At 38.9% G+C, this 14,894-nt stretch overlaps 1 protein-coding gene and 1 pseudogene across 2 annotated transcripts in view; one reads left to right on the top strand and one right to left on the bottom strand.

The window, feature by feature from the left end:
• The window catches only part of Pcdh15 (protocadherin related 15), a 1,435,956-nt gene that overhangs the window by 306,487 nt on the left and 1,114,575 nt on the right, over nucleotides 1-14,894 (top strand). The window lies entirely within an intron of this gene.
• LOC102920818 (14-3-3 protein zeta/delta pseudogene) lies at nucleotides 12,207-13,739 on the bottom strand (annotated as a pseudogene).

Below are 14,894 nucleotides of genomic sequence, written 5' to 3'. Positions count from 1 at the left end.
AAAATTTTAAAGTTCTAGAATAGACTTAAAATGGGAATTCCATTTAGTAGATCATGAGGGATGCAATGAGGACATATATAACAGAAAAGTTTAGAGCCATGAATGACTATAGTATAAAAGAATGACATCATTGTTTTTCTCTGCTGAGTAGTATTCCATTGTATATATGTACCACATTTTATTTATCCATTCTTCAGTTGAAGGGCATCTGGGTTGTTTCCAGTTTCTGGCTATTACAAACAATGCTTATATGAACATAGCTGAGCAAGTGCTCTTGTGGTATGATTGAGCATTCCTTGGGTATATGCCCAAGAGTGGTATAGTTGGATCTTTGGGGAGACTGATTCCCAATTTTCTAAGAAAGTGCCATATTGATTTCCAAAGTGGTTGTAAAAGCTTGCATTCCCACCAGCAGTAGAGGAGAGTTCCCCTAGCTCCACATCCTCTCCAGCATAAAGTGTCTTCAGTGTTTTTTATCCTAGCCCTTCTGGCAGGCATAAGGTGGTATCTCAGAGTTGTTTTGATTTGCATTTCCCTGATAATTAGGGATGTTAAGCAATTCTTTAAATGTCTTTCAGCCATTTGAGTTTCCTCTGTTGAGAATAGCCCATTTCTTAATTGGACTGTTGGGCATTTTGATATCCAATTTCTTGAGTTCCTTATATATTCTAGATATTAGTCCTCTGTCAGATGTGGGGTTGGTGAAGACCTTTTTCCATTCTGCAGGCTGTCACTTTGCCTTGTTGACTGCATCCTTTGCTCTACAAAAGCTTCTCAGTTTCAGGAGGTCCCATTGATTGATTGTTTCTCTCAGTGTCTGTGCTACTGGTGTTATATTTAGGAAGTTATCTCCTATGCCAATGCATTCAAGACTACTTCTTACTTTCTCTTCTAGCATGTTCAGAGTAGCTGTATTTATGCTGAGGTCCTTGATCCACTTGGACTTAAGTTTTGTGCAGGGTGATAGATATGGATGTATTTGCATGTATTCTACATGTTGATATCCAGTTATGCCAGCACCATTTGTTGAAGATGCTTTCTTTTTTCCATTGTACACTTTTGGCTTCTTTGTCAAAAATTATATTTTCATTGGTGTGTGGATTAATGTCAGGGTCTTCAATTCTATTCCATTGGTCTACATGTCAGTTTTTATGCCAGTACCAAGCTGTTCAGCACAGAAAAACAATGACATCATAAGGTTTGCAGGCAAAAGGATGGATCTAGAAAAAATCATCCTGAGTGAGGTAACCCAGACTCAGAAAGACAAACATGGTATGTACTCACTCATAGGAGGATACTAGATGTGGAACAAGGATGACTGGACTGCTACTCGCATCACCAGGGAGGCTACCTGGAAAACAGTACCCCAAGAAAGATACGGGGATCACCCAATGATGGAGAAATAGATGAGATCTACATGAACAGCCTGGACATGAGTGGGGGTAATGAAGGGCGAGGGTCGAGGGAAAGAGAGCTTGGGGGAGCAGGAGATCCCAGCTGGATCAAGAACAGAGAGGGAGAACAAGGAATAGGAGACCATGGTAAATGAAGACCACATGAGAATAGGAAGAAGCAAAGTGCTAGAGAGACCCACAGAAACCCACAAAGATACCCCCACAATAGACTGCTGGCATTGATCGAGAGACAGCCCGAACTGACCTACTCTGGTGATGGGATGGCCAAACACCCTAATTGTCATGCTAGAAACTCCATCCAACGACTGAGGGATCTTGATGCAGAGATCCAGGGCTAGGCCCCGGGTGGAGCTCCGGGAGTCTAATTAGTGAGAATGAGGAGGGTTTATATGAGCGAGAATTGTTGAAACCAAGGTTGGATAAAACACAGGGACATATAGCCAAACTAATGGAAACACATGAACTATGAACCAAAGGCTGAGGGGCCCCTAACTGGATCAGGCCCTCTGAATAGGTGAGACAGTTGATTGGCTTGATCTGTTTGGGAGGCATCCAGGCAGTGGGACCGGGTCCTGTGCTCATTGCATGAGTTGGCTGTTTGAAACCTGGGGCTTATGCAGGGTCACTTGGCTCGGCCTGGGAGGAGGGGACTGGACCTGCCTGGACTGAGTCTACCAGGTTGATCTCAGTCCTTGGGGAAGGCTTTGCCCTGGAGGAGGTGGGAATGGGGGTAGGCTGGGAGGAAGGGGAGGGACTTGGGAGGGGGGAGAACAAGGGAATCTGTGGCTGATATGTAGAACTGAATTGTATTGTAAAATAAAATTAAATTAAATTTAAAAAAAAAAGAATGACAGTGGGCTGGAGAGATGGCTCAGTGGTTAAGATTGCTTACTGAACATCCAGAGGAAGTTTTCATTCTCCATGTCATGTGACTCCCAACCACATGTAATTCTAACTCCAGGATGTCAGGAAATTCCTGGTTTCTGAGGACACCTGCATACATGCTCATACAAATACAAAGGGGCACACACACACACACACACACACACACACACACACACACACACACACGGGATACAGGGGAAAGAATAAAATGAATTTTAAAACAAAGTCGTATATGATAGTAACGTAAGTTACACTTCACTGTCTTAGAAAAGTAAGAACAAACGGGATTCAACATTGGTGGAAGAAAATAAATGCTAAAAATTAGACCTGAAACTAATTAATGGGGAATGACACAGACCACTAAGGAAGAAACTGCATTATTCTTTAGGTGGGTAAAAGAAGAATGGCAAGTCATGAGCCAAAGTAATCAAAGTTAATAGACAAAATTCAGAAAAGAAGAGGCCAAAAAAGATCCTACTGAACGAAGAGACTAGTTGAGAGATATTTGGAAAATCTGTATTTCAGTGAAATAAAAAAAACCTGGAAGAAATGAACAAATTTCTAGGCTTATAAGACCTACCGTCTCTTGGAGAAATGGCTGAGATCTACATGAACAACCTGGACATGAGTGGGAGCAATGAAGGGCGAGGGTCGAGGGAAAGAGAGCCTGTGGGAGTGGGAGATCCCAGCTGGATCAAGAACAGAGAGGGAGAACAAGGAATAGGAGACCATGGTAAATGAAGACCACATGAGAAAAGGAAGAAACAAAGTAAGTACTAGAGAGGCCCACAGAAATCCACAAAGATACCCCCACAATAGACTGCTGGCAATGGTCGAGAGACAGCCCGAACTGACCTTCTCTGGTGATGGGATGGCCAAACACCCTAATTGTCATGCCAGAAACCCCATCCAACGACTGAGGAATCTGGATGCAGACATCCACTGCTAGGCCCCGGTGAAGCTCTGGGAGTCTAATTAGCGAGAAAGAGGAGGGTTTATATGAGCGAGAATTGTTGAAACCAAGGTTGGATAAAGCACAGGAGGGACAAATAGCCAAACAAATGGAAACACATGAACTATGAACCAAAGGCTGAGGGGCCCCTAACTGGATCAGGCCCTCTGAATAGGTGAGACAGTCGATTGGCTTGATCTGTTTGGGAGGCATCTCGGCACTGGTACTGGGTCCTGTGCTCATTGCATGAGTTGGCTGTTTGAAACCTAGGGCTTATGCAGGGACGCTTGGCTCAGTCTGGGAGGAGGGGACTAGACCTGCCTGGAGTGAGTCTACCAGGTTGATCTAGGTCCTTGGGGAAGGCTTTGCCCTGGAGGAGGTGGGAATGGGGGGGTGGGCTGGGAGGTAGTGGAGGGGGTAGGAGGGGGGAGAACAAGGGAATCTATGGCTGATATGTAGAACTGAATGGTATTTTAAAATAAAATAAAAGGGAAAAAAAAGACCTACCGTCTCAAGCAAAGAGGACATAGAACACTAACAGATTATCAATAGGCAATGAAATCAGAGAAATTATAGAATTTCCTAGTAAATAAAATTTCAGGACCAACTGGATTCATGGTTGGGTTATATCAACCTTAAAGAAGAATAAACAACTTTTCTGCTGCATGACATAGAAAGCAAAGGGAGCACACCAACTCATAGGCTGAATGCAAATCAACACTGCTTAAACATTACAAAGAGAGTGAGCAAACAGACAACTGAAGGCAGTGTCTTAATTTCATCTTCCAGTCAACACATTTGGCTTCTGGTCTCTGTGGTGACCCATTGCCCATCCCTTCTCATGGTACAAATAATCCAGACCTATGATTCAAATCCGGCTTGTCTTAAATATCCCATTCTTCTACTCAGAATTAATTTTTATTTTGTTTTTACTCACCTAAAGAAGATAGAGAGTCATATCCGTGTTCACAATTAACAGTGACATTTTGAATGTTCACAATAAATCAAGGATGGCTGGATCAAAGTTGTTAGTTTAAGGAGTGTAACATCAAATTCAGGGAAAACTATGCAGATTAATATGAACACACCTTTAAATAACTTATTTTCAAAACTGCTGGCTTAATTAAAAGAAGCTCTTCTGTTACATGTTTGAGATCAGAGCTAGGTTTATATTTTAATTTCTGTTTGTATGACTCAGTAACAATATTACACATGCAAGCATAATGTCAGCTGTGATGATATCATTGTGCTCAGATTTATAAATTCTGGAAACATTAGTAATTTTAATTTTGGAAAGTTGCCTATTCCTTTTTGTTATTTCACAATTTATAATGGGGATAAGAATAGAATCAACACATAAAGTTTGATTGGTTTCACTAATATGTACTTAAACGAATAGCACATTAAAAATCATTAGAGGATTAATTGATTTTTCTCAGTCCATGTGAAAGGTTAGAATACAAGTCACCTAGAGTATGAAGCAAAGAGCACTAGGTGGGATATGAATTGCTGCTCCACGGAAGATCAAATGTAGATGCTTGTGCATGGATCTTAGCTCTAGCTAAGTGATGAAACTGGAGACTGCGGTTAACATCCTTAGGAATATTTTGCTGTGAGAATAAAGTGCAAAATAAGCCATTCCTTCATGTATCCACAAAGAAGTTGCAATAAGTAAGACATGTAAGTGGCAGTTGCTAATGTCCCCACTGGTGACATTGTAATGAGGGAAATAAAAGTCACATTGATTCACTTAATGAACTTGCAGCACGAAAGCTTTTGGTTCTGTGAATATGCTTCTGCTGTAGCAGTGTGGTTAGGACCAGTTTCTCCCAAATGTGATACCATGTTTAGGAGCTGCTGCTGGATTCCTGCTGAGATGTGCTACAGTGAGAATGAAAATAAATTTTTGGTATCTTAGTGAAGCATGAAATATTCTTGACTTCTGTTCTGGAGGTCATCTTATCAGTTACATTCCTTTTGAATTTTGAGTTTTAAAAATTCTTTAAAATATGAACCTCTTGTCTCTGTCATGCCTCTAAGGCAGTTTAAAATGACCTCAAGGACGTATTTGAGAATTTACTTTTAGATGTGAAATATTAAGGTCACATTTATTTACTTCTATGTAGTACTTATATGTACTACACATAAATATGTAGTACATATATGTAGTATGCACACAAACACATCAATAATCCACTGGAATTTATAGATAATATCTTGTGCAAATTAGAGTCAATTGATATTTATATTTTATGTTTTATAGATCAAACTTCTGTGTATTGCTAATGTAACATAAGTTAGCCTTTAAATCGGTGTCTCTAAAAAGGTAGCAAAACAATAAAAAGACATTGACACTAAACATAAACTTTTAAAATAGCCTGTTATTTTTTTAAAACATAGTAAACAGGAAATCAAAATTCAATAAGGATTTGTTCTTTTAGGCATAGTGACTTCTAAGGTTGTGAATAGTTTTAAAGTTCAAATCCCCATTTAAGGAAACCTCCAGAAATGTTTATCATTTGAGATGTAATCAGATCCTGTTTTCTAATTTCCTCTAAGCTGAACTGTCAATTGTTTGATGGTGGGCTTGTACGGTAGCATTACTGAGAAGTGCTAACATATGTAAAGGGTGGGATTTTGGAGGTGCCAAGAACATACACAGCCTAAAATGGATGGTGGCAGAGATTCTTGAGCATGAGTCACACGGAGCACCTAGACAGCAAGTGTTCTCTTGACAGAAGCCTACTCACATCATCTTTGCAGCAATGTAAGGAACTGTCATGTGTCACTTCATCCTGTGTGTGCTCTTTTATCTTCAAGGCCACAACTTCTGTCTTCTGAGATCTCCTTAGGAGTAAAAGTTAACATTCAATGATTAGATTGTATGGAAATATATTGTCAGAAATTCTGGTCCATGCTATCTACATTTTATGTGTTATAACTATAAGAATGGTCAAGGCATATATTGATTTATCAGGTTGTCTCTTATTGGTTAGTTGCCTAGGGAATTCTGACTGGATGCATAGAAGGAATAACATCCATGTGGGATGTTTTCTATAGACTCTCTTATTGTGTTTGCTATTAAATTTGTGCCCATGTAAGCATGTGCCCAGTGCTTAGTGTTTGGAGACTGTCACAATACTTCAGTGTCATCCCAACTCAATAAAACAGAAGCAGAGGGACCCTGGGCATTGCACCAAGACTATATCTGCATTGTGAGTCTGTTCAATAGGCTAGATACAGGGCACAGATAATCCATGAATGGACATTTCAGTCTAAAATTTCTACGGAGATCAAAATGGAGCATTTAACTTTCTCATTTCATATTAACTCTGAGAAGTGAACACTGATACTCAAAGATTTTGCTTATCTGTTTTCTTTATAACATTGAAAACCCCTGTGGGTAGGTTGAACCTGGATTAAGTTACTAAATACACATATGAGATGTATCATTTATATTGAAATGACTTTGCCTCCTTCAGAATTACTAAAAGAACTTCCTTCTAAATGATCCATGCAGGATATTGTAAATGAGTCAGATACAGGTAAAATTAAACTTATATTCTATAGATTGTATAAACTGGCTCAATACATTTATTAGAAACACTGTTATCACAAAGTTAATATATATATATACATAGAGAATATGATATATATTATATATATCATACTATCCTAGAATCTTATCGTACAAACCAAGTCTCACCTCAAAATTTGTTCAATTGCTAATCTCTATCTGACCCATGCTCTCACTTGTATATTCTAAAAGCTAACAACATGGAAAATATCTTTGATTTTTCACTTTAGCCTCTATCCTATGTCTGCCAGGCTAACACTATCTGTGTCCTAAACCTGCTTGTCATGGACATAGTTTCTCATCTTAAAGGTGACAAAGTTGTATCATGGTATCAAAAGAGTGGACATTACTTGACAATCCTTGGTTGATGGCAGCAAATTTCCTGTTTTTCAAATGTACAAGGTTGCCCACAGCCACCCTGGTTTCAAGCTCCCAGCGTTCTTCACCTGGACTAATTAGCTTAGCTTCTTTTTTCTATAGAACTATTAGCTGTAAACTAGCAGAGTTCATACCCTATTAGTAAGACAAAATATAACAGCTTATCATAAGCATGCATCAAGTCAAACAAAGGCTATCTATACCTTTAGACTGGGTTATTTTATTAAGTCCTACAGCCTTACAACCTTGCCTCTATGTGAAGTGGCAAGCTTTCCTGGATGCAGGAGCTGGTGCAGAGGCCATGGAGGGCTGCTGTTTACTGTCTTGCTCCTTGTGGCTTGTTCACCTTCCTTTCTTATAGCATCAAGGACTACTATTCCAGTGGTGGCATCATCTACAATGGGGTTGGCCATCCCACATCAATTACTACTGAAGAAAAGGCTAGCCTATAGCCTGATCTTATAGAGGCAATTTTTTACATTAAGGTCTCCTTCTCTCAGATGACTCTAGCTTGTATCAAGTTGACATAAAACTATCCAGCATAGGTGACAATGATTCAAATGTCCATGCTGGATTATTCTAGCCTAGTTTAATGACATGAGATATGGACAAGCTAGAACAACTTGTGTTTCTGTCTTCATGGTACAACAAGGTTAACACTTAAAGACTCGAGATTTTGGGGTTGGTTTTGTTTTGCAAAAACATATTCCTGTTTCACATCACTCCACAAACTCTTCTTTTAATTATTCAAAAAATAGCACCTTCACTTTATGTGTTAACAACATTGGAATCGTAATTACATCTTTTATTTTCTATGTGTGAGGCTATATTTCTCAGAGATATGGCCCTTGAGAAAACTACCTTTCATTCTTGTTTGCCATGCTTAGTGTTGAATAAGTCAAGGGTACAATCACTGGCTCAAATGAACTGAACTGTTTTGACCTAAAATAGGTGACCTACCGCTCCATTGACAAATCACTTACATCACTTACACTGAAAGAGACATCTTGTTCCCACAGCCAGTGTTTTCAGATGAATTTATGCATCAAAGTTGCATGAACTTCATGAACTTTAATCCCTTTTTTTAGCATTGTCTTCCAAAACTGTCATTTAAACAGAGAATTCAATTTATTCAATTGAAGAACTACATATAAAATCCACTTTAAGTGTTGATTGCTTTGATAACTTCTTCCTTATAGTACATCATCACATCACTTCACGGTATAGGAAGTAAACTACTGGTCATCAGACATAATAATAACTAGATTCTCAAAGTATGATGTTAGTGAGAATCATTAACTCATGAATCGCTTCGTACATATTAAAATAATTTTAATGAACTAAACAAACTCTCAATCCTGCCGTCCGTGGCAAGTGTGTTGTTTCCAAAGCAAAGTTATGCATAAAAGATGCTGAGACATTAAGTTTTTTAAGATGGGGACTTAAATAAAAACTTCTGTGAGTAGCATTTTGTATAATTCTCCATCCAAAATACTAATTTTGTTTCAAATTTAATATTCATACCTAATTACTGAAATAGCATGTTTTCATGCTTGACTTCACTGCAGTTGGCAATGTGCTTGACTTCAAATGTGTAATATGCTGTTTGAAATATTATGTACTTAACTCACTGAACCAAGAAGTAAAATGCTTTAACTTTTACAGTTTTTTTTCATATGCAGCCACAAACTTTATTAGCCAGTGGATACACTTCTATGTGTCTGTTTTGTGTAAAGTACTAAAAGAAACATCTACTTTATAAGAATAACTTTTTTATATATTTCTGAGATTAGCCACCAATTGATCTAGACCACCTCCAAACAAGAACCATGCTTTGCTGCAACTAGATTCTCTTTCTAGATCAGCACCTCACATTAATACATTTATCTAACCCCTCTAATTCCTTATGTTGCAAAAGCGATTTGATTATATTCCAGAAGGACACATCCTTTGCCTCCCTGTCCTTTTCCAAACTGGTTTCTCTCTTTATTCTCTCTATTTATGGCTTGGCCTCTTCCCTCTGTTGATTATTATGAACCTGTTTAGTTGTAGCCTATTGGTCTAACATAATTGGAATTTCCTGATGTTTGAAAACTGGACGTCTTCCAAGATGACCAGTGTTTATATTTAATCATTATTATTAAATAGAATGCTGCCATGACTCTTCTGGGCTTTCTATTATAACACAAAAGGATTACCCAAAAACTCCATTTGCTTCTTTGGGAAAATTCTCTTCCCTTTGTGTAAAGGTTGAAATTACACATTTCTAGATAATTATGATGGTTCCTTGATATTCTGAATAGACACATTTTAGTCATTTTTAACATGGTACAGGGCTTTTACTGACTAAACTCTATGCTCTAATTTATACGTGTGTGTGTGTGTCTGTCTGTCTGTCTGTCTGTCTGTGTCTGAATCTCTCTCTTTCTGCATGTCTAATATTCCAAATTTATCTTATTGAGTTTACATGCCCCTCTTCTAGGAAGAACTTTACTTTTTCAGGGGAGAAAAGAAACCACTTCCCTGTCAATATTAGAAATTTCCTTTTGCTTGTTCCCACTTTGGTTTTTTTGGCTGTCAGTTTTACTCTCAAACTAGTAACCTTTAGACTTATCTGTGTTACCTTTTACATATTTTTAATCATATTTACTTTGTTGAGCTAGAGGAAATGGTTTCTTACTGGATTGTTAAGAAAAAAAGAAAAGAAATGCCAATTTATATAAATCCTGTTTCTAGTTCTAAGATTCTAGAATTTTGAAAATAAATAAAGTTGTTTTAAAAGTTTTAGGAGAAAGGAAGAACTGGTGAGTGTCCATGTTGGGTCTAGACACCATTATTTCGATATCAGTATCTGATGGCATGGTTCAGGCAAGATGACTTGCTCTTGTGCAGAGTGTGGTGATACCCAACTCAAAGAAGCTACTTGCCTGTGACCTTACAAGCCCCAGCTCAGGCCTGAGCTGCATGCAGCTTGTTGTGGTGGTGCATGCCGTTAGGATTTGCTAAAGGAGACAGAAGCAGGAGGATCCCGAGTTTGAGGCCAGCCTGGGAGGTTTGCTGAGGAGAAACTGCAGCCCAGGCTGGACTACAAACAGTGGTGGCAGGACCACGGAGGTGGCTTCTGCCCTAAGCTACAAGGTGCTATCAGAGATGAAGGGTTTACTGCTGTTTATTCAGAGAACAATTGCCAGGACCATCGTGTTACAAGACAGCATCCGCAAAGGTCAGTTTGAAGAAGTCTGGCGAGGCAAGTGTGTAAGAACATAATACTGGAAGTGGAGCAATGGCTCAGAACTCGAGTACTTGCTGCTCTTGCATAGCACATACAAACGTATTGTGTTTAATCTCAGTGAAGTCTAAAGCTATGAGGATGTAGGGTACTTTATTACTACATGAAAACCAAGTCTATCATGACTAATAACAGTTATTATATATGTATATTAATCAGTAAATGGTAATACTGAGTAGAATCATTCCCATAGCCACTTATTCCAGGGATGAGAAAATATGTTCACATTAAAATTTGCCTAAAGCACTTCCCAAAGATTCCACAAATTTGAAAATATCTGAGGTGCCGCTCAAAGGCAGAATGGCTACCCAAACTATAGTACTTTTATACTGTGTCAGGGTCAGTGAAAAAGATGTAGAAAATATTTATATGTACAACTATGATGTAATGAACAATTTCAGTCAGTTCCCAAATGCTATGTATAGTTATTATATATCACAAAATTACTAAAATATCAAGATTGGGAAAATCAAGCATTTGTAATAACCACATTTAAATCCAAGAGGCAAACTGAACAAGTAGCATGTTATGAGAACATACACATACACACTTGCACAGGCTTTACACACACACACACACACACACACACACACAAACACACACACACACACACACACATACACACACAGAGACCTTTTATGTTTATCTTTTATTTTGTTTTTCCACTTATACTTTTTATAAATTTGTCATTCCTTACAAAATGAACATAAGATTCTTACATACAAAAAACATCATAGTTTGTGTTCTAGGTAGAGACAAGAGATGGGAATTTATCTTTAACTCATTTTCTGTTCCTACAAAAGAGAATTGGTGTGCTAACTTCTTCTTTTATGTGATACACATCATGATACACTCTAAAGAGTGATTGATTTTTTTCAATGCCCAGTTTTGTGCTTTAAACTCACGTAAAGCCATTTCGATTTCCAGCTCCTGCCTGAGTAACTTGCCAAATCTGATCAGGTTTCAAAGGGTAAAGAACTTCAAAAAAGGGAGTTTACAGATGAGAAGACATGGAAATAGTGTATCCTGAATTTAATGAAACAGTAATGGTACAAAGAAAGAAATGGGTCACCATCAGCAAGGTGTTCAGTCCCAAGAAAAGATTTCATTTCTGCATCTGCTAGTAAAATCCAATTTACTTCTAACTTGCCCATTAAAATGATAGCAGTTGGACCAAGATGTGTCCTTGGCACATGAGATGGCTTTTTGGAACCTAATCCCTGTGGTGGGGTACCTCACTCACCCTTGATGCAGTGGATAGGGGGAGCTTGGTCTTGCCTCAACTTGATATGCCATGCTTTGTTGACTCACATGGGAGGCCTGCCCCTTTCTGAGGAGTGGGTGACGGGGTAGGAAGGAGGTGGGGGAGGGAGAACAGGAGGAGAGGAGGGAAGGAAAACTGTGGTTGGTATGTAAAATAACATTTTTTTTCCATTCATAAAACTTTTATTCCACTTACATGAACTTTAATACATGTGTTCTTAACAATTATGCTTGGATTGTTCATGAAAATTTCCTAAGACATTAAGACAAAGCTCGCCGTCATCTCAAGTCATTTCCCTGTAACTATTTTTACAGCACATGCATGTTAGGCAAGTATCAAAAAAGAAAAATCACAAAAGCAATAAAACAAAACAAAAAAAAGTTAAATACGTGGGATTTTGTTTACCGCTGTGCTTGATACACATGGAGCAGCGACCACCAAGCAAGTCATTTTACTGCATCTTTACTTTTACATTTGTTCTTAGATTGCCTAAAACATTTAAATACAAATAAAATGTGTAGCAAAAATAATGAAAGCAAACGGCAGGTAACTTTACAAATAATGGAATGTGAACCGTTTCTGCCCTTATTGGAGTAAACTGGGTCACAACTTTATCTAAGGACCACTCCTGGAGCTGTGGCCAAGAGTGTGCACGCAGAGACACACACTCCTGAGTTGTATCCAAGGGGTGTGTGTGTGTGTGTGTGTGTGTGTGTGTGTGTGTGTGTGTGTACCACAGCCTCACAAGTGCTCCACACCTTAAAGTACCCACAACAACTACACTCATGACTGGAACCATTTATCCATTTTATTCCCCACCAGCACAAACCAGTATGTAGGCAGTTTTCTTTGCTTAGACATGGAAGCAGTTTTAACACTGGCCCTTGTGAAGCCACAATGTACCAAAAGTACTATGCTAGACGTGTGTAACTCATGTAAAAATTCCACATCCCCATATTGGCCACCTCAAGATGAAAACAAGTAACTTCCTAAAGTTAACTGGCTCTACTCCCCTAATATTAAAACATAAAAACCACATGGGAAATATAGAAATTCTAATAGAAGGAACATAAACCTGTCATAAATCGTAAAAAAAAAAAACCAACTATTTGTGGGACAGCATGGATGACAAATGAATGGTCTACTGTGTAAATTTTAGAATTAGGCAGACAAAGGTTGGAAGGACGGTTAATTTTCCCCTCCTTCTCTTGCTTCTGCTTCGTCTCCTTGGGTGTCCGATGTCCACAATGTCAACTTGTCTCTCAGTAACTGCATGATTAGCGTGCTGTCTTTGTAGGACTCTTCACTTAATGTATCCAGCTCAGCAATGGCTTCATCAAAAGCTGTTTTTGCAAGAGAGCAGGCTTTCTCTGGGGAGTTCAGAATCTCATAATAGAACACAGAGAAGTTAAGGGCCAGACCCAGTCTGATAGGATGTGTTGGTTGCATTTCTTTTTTGCTGATTTCAAATGCTTCTTGGTATGCTTGCTGTGAGTGGTCCACAATTCCTTTCTTGTCATCCCCAGCAGCAACCTCAGCCAGGTAACAGTAGTAGTCGCCCTTCATCTTCAAGTAGAAGACTTTGCTTTCTGCTTGCGAAGCATTGGGGATCAGGAACTTTTCCAAAAGAGATAGTACATAATTGCAGATGTCTCTTAGCTCCGTCTCAGTTTTCTCTCTGTATTCCCGAGCCATCTGCTGCTTTTGCTCAGCACCTTCCGTCTTTTGCTCGATACTTGAGACGACCCTCCAAGATGACCTACGGGCTCCTACAACATTTTTATAAGCAACAGAGAGAAGATTCCTCTCCTCATTAGATAACTCAGCACCTTGCTCAGTTACAGACTTCATGCAGGCTGCCATGTCATCATATCGCTCAGCCTGCTCGGCCAGTTTGGCCTTCTGCACCAGCTCATTTTTATCCATAACTGGATATTCTGTGTCTGGAGTGGGTGGCGGCACACAGACGCGGCTCGGCAGTCTCTCGTAAAATAACATTTTAAAAAAATAATTAAAAAAAGAATTAGCAGTTTGGTCAGAATCAGAATTGTTTTCTCCTATTGATTTTGGAGTTACCACACTACCTTACTTTATCACAGTACCTTACTTTACTTTATGCTGAGATGCATAGAAAACCATTTTTTATACCAAAACCATGTATTTATGGATCAACCTGAGTAAGAAGAAGGAATGACTGAGGAAAAATGCAGTTGAATGGGAGTCATACAAATGGCAGGTCAAGAGGGGACAGGAGATCATACTCTACACTCACAGGGAATTCTCTCCAAGCCATACAACAGTTTCTATATGGGTCCAGATACAAATGTTCATCAAAATGCTCAGAAAAAATTGGAAAAAAAGTGTAAGACTATTTTTGCCTCAAAATATTTCATTGTATTGACAATATGCTCATTGAATAATATAATACTAAATGCATTTTAAGGTCTACACCAATATCCAGTATGCTGGTGGTGTTACAATCTTGCTCATAACTTGAATTGTGTCACTTTAAAGAAGAAATCCACAGGATAAAAGAGACAGAACATTAACAATCAGCTTTCACCAAGGCATTATGGTATGGGTGACTATTTTCTGAAAAATAGGTCATTTCAGGAAGGTGTTTAGTTTTTTGTTTTGTTTTGTTCTTTGTTTGTTTGTTTTTCTTGAGACAGGGTTTCTCTGTGTAGCTTTGGAGCCTGTTTTGACACTCACTCTGTAAACCAGGCTGGCCTCACACTCACAAAGATCTGCCTGCCTCTGCCTCCCAAGTACTGAGATTAAAGGTGTGTGCCACCAGAGCCCAGCTGGGAAGGTACTTTTGGACATGGTTTGGTGAGTTGAATGAGAACAGTTTCGGGTTTGGTAGTAGAGGAGACACAGGATAATCAGCCAAGGCAGAAGCTCTATTTGAGGGACCCTCTTACATCAGAATGCTGGTTGCTGTGAACAGTACATTTTATCGTCTAATATTTATTGTGCCCAGCACTGTGCTGATCCCTGAAAGGTGCCTGTCAACAACGGCACTACTTTTCTCCTAGTGGGTGTGCTGATGTCACTTGGGGGTATAACAGAGACCCACGCTAGGAACAGGATCCATGTGAAACGTCCCAGAAGGAATTGAAGGCCTCTTTTAA

The sequence above is a fragment of the Peromyscus maniculatus genome, chromosome 21 (assembly GCF_049852395.1).
Source record: "Peromyscus maniculatus bairdii isolate BWxNUB_F1_BW_parent chromosome 21, HU_Pman_BW_mat_3.1, whole genome shotgun sequence".
Lineage (NCBI taxonomy): Eukaryota > Metazoa > Chordata > Mammalia > Rodentia > Cricetidae > Peromyscus > Peromyscus maniculatus.
Note: the sequence above shows the minus strand (reverse complement) of the source record. Positions and strands in the feature narration are given on the sequence as shown.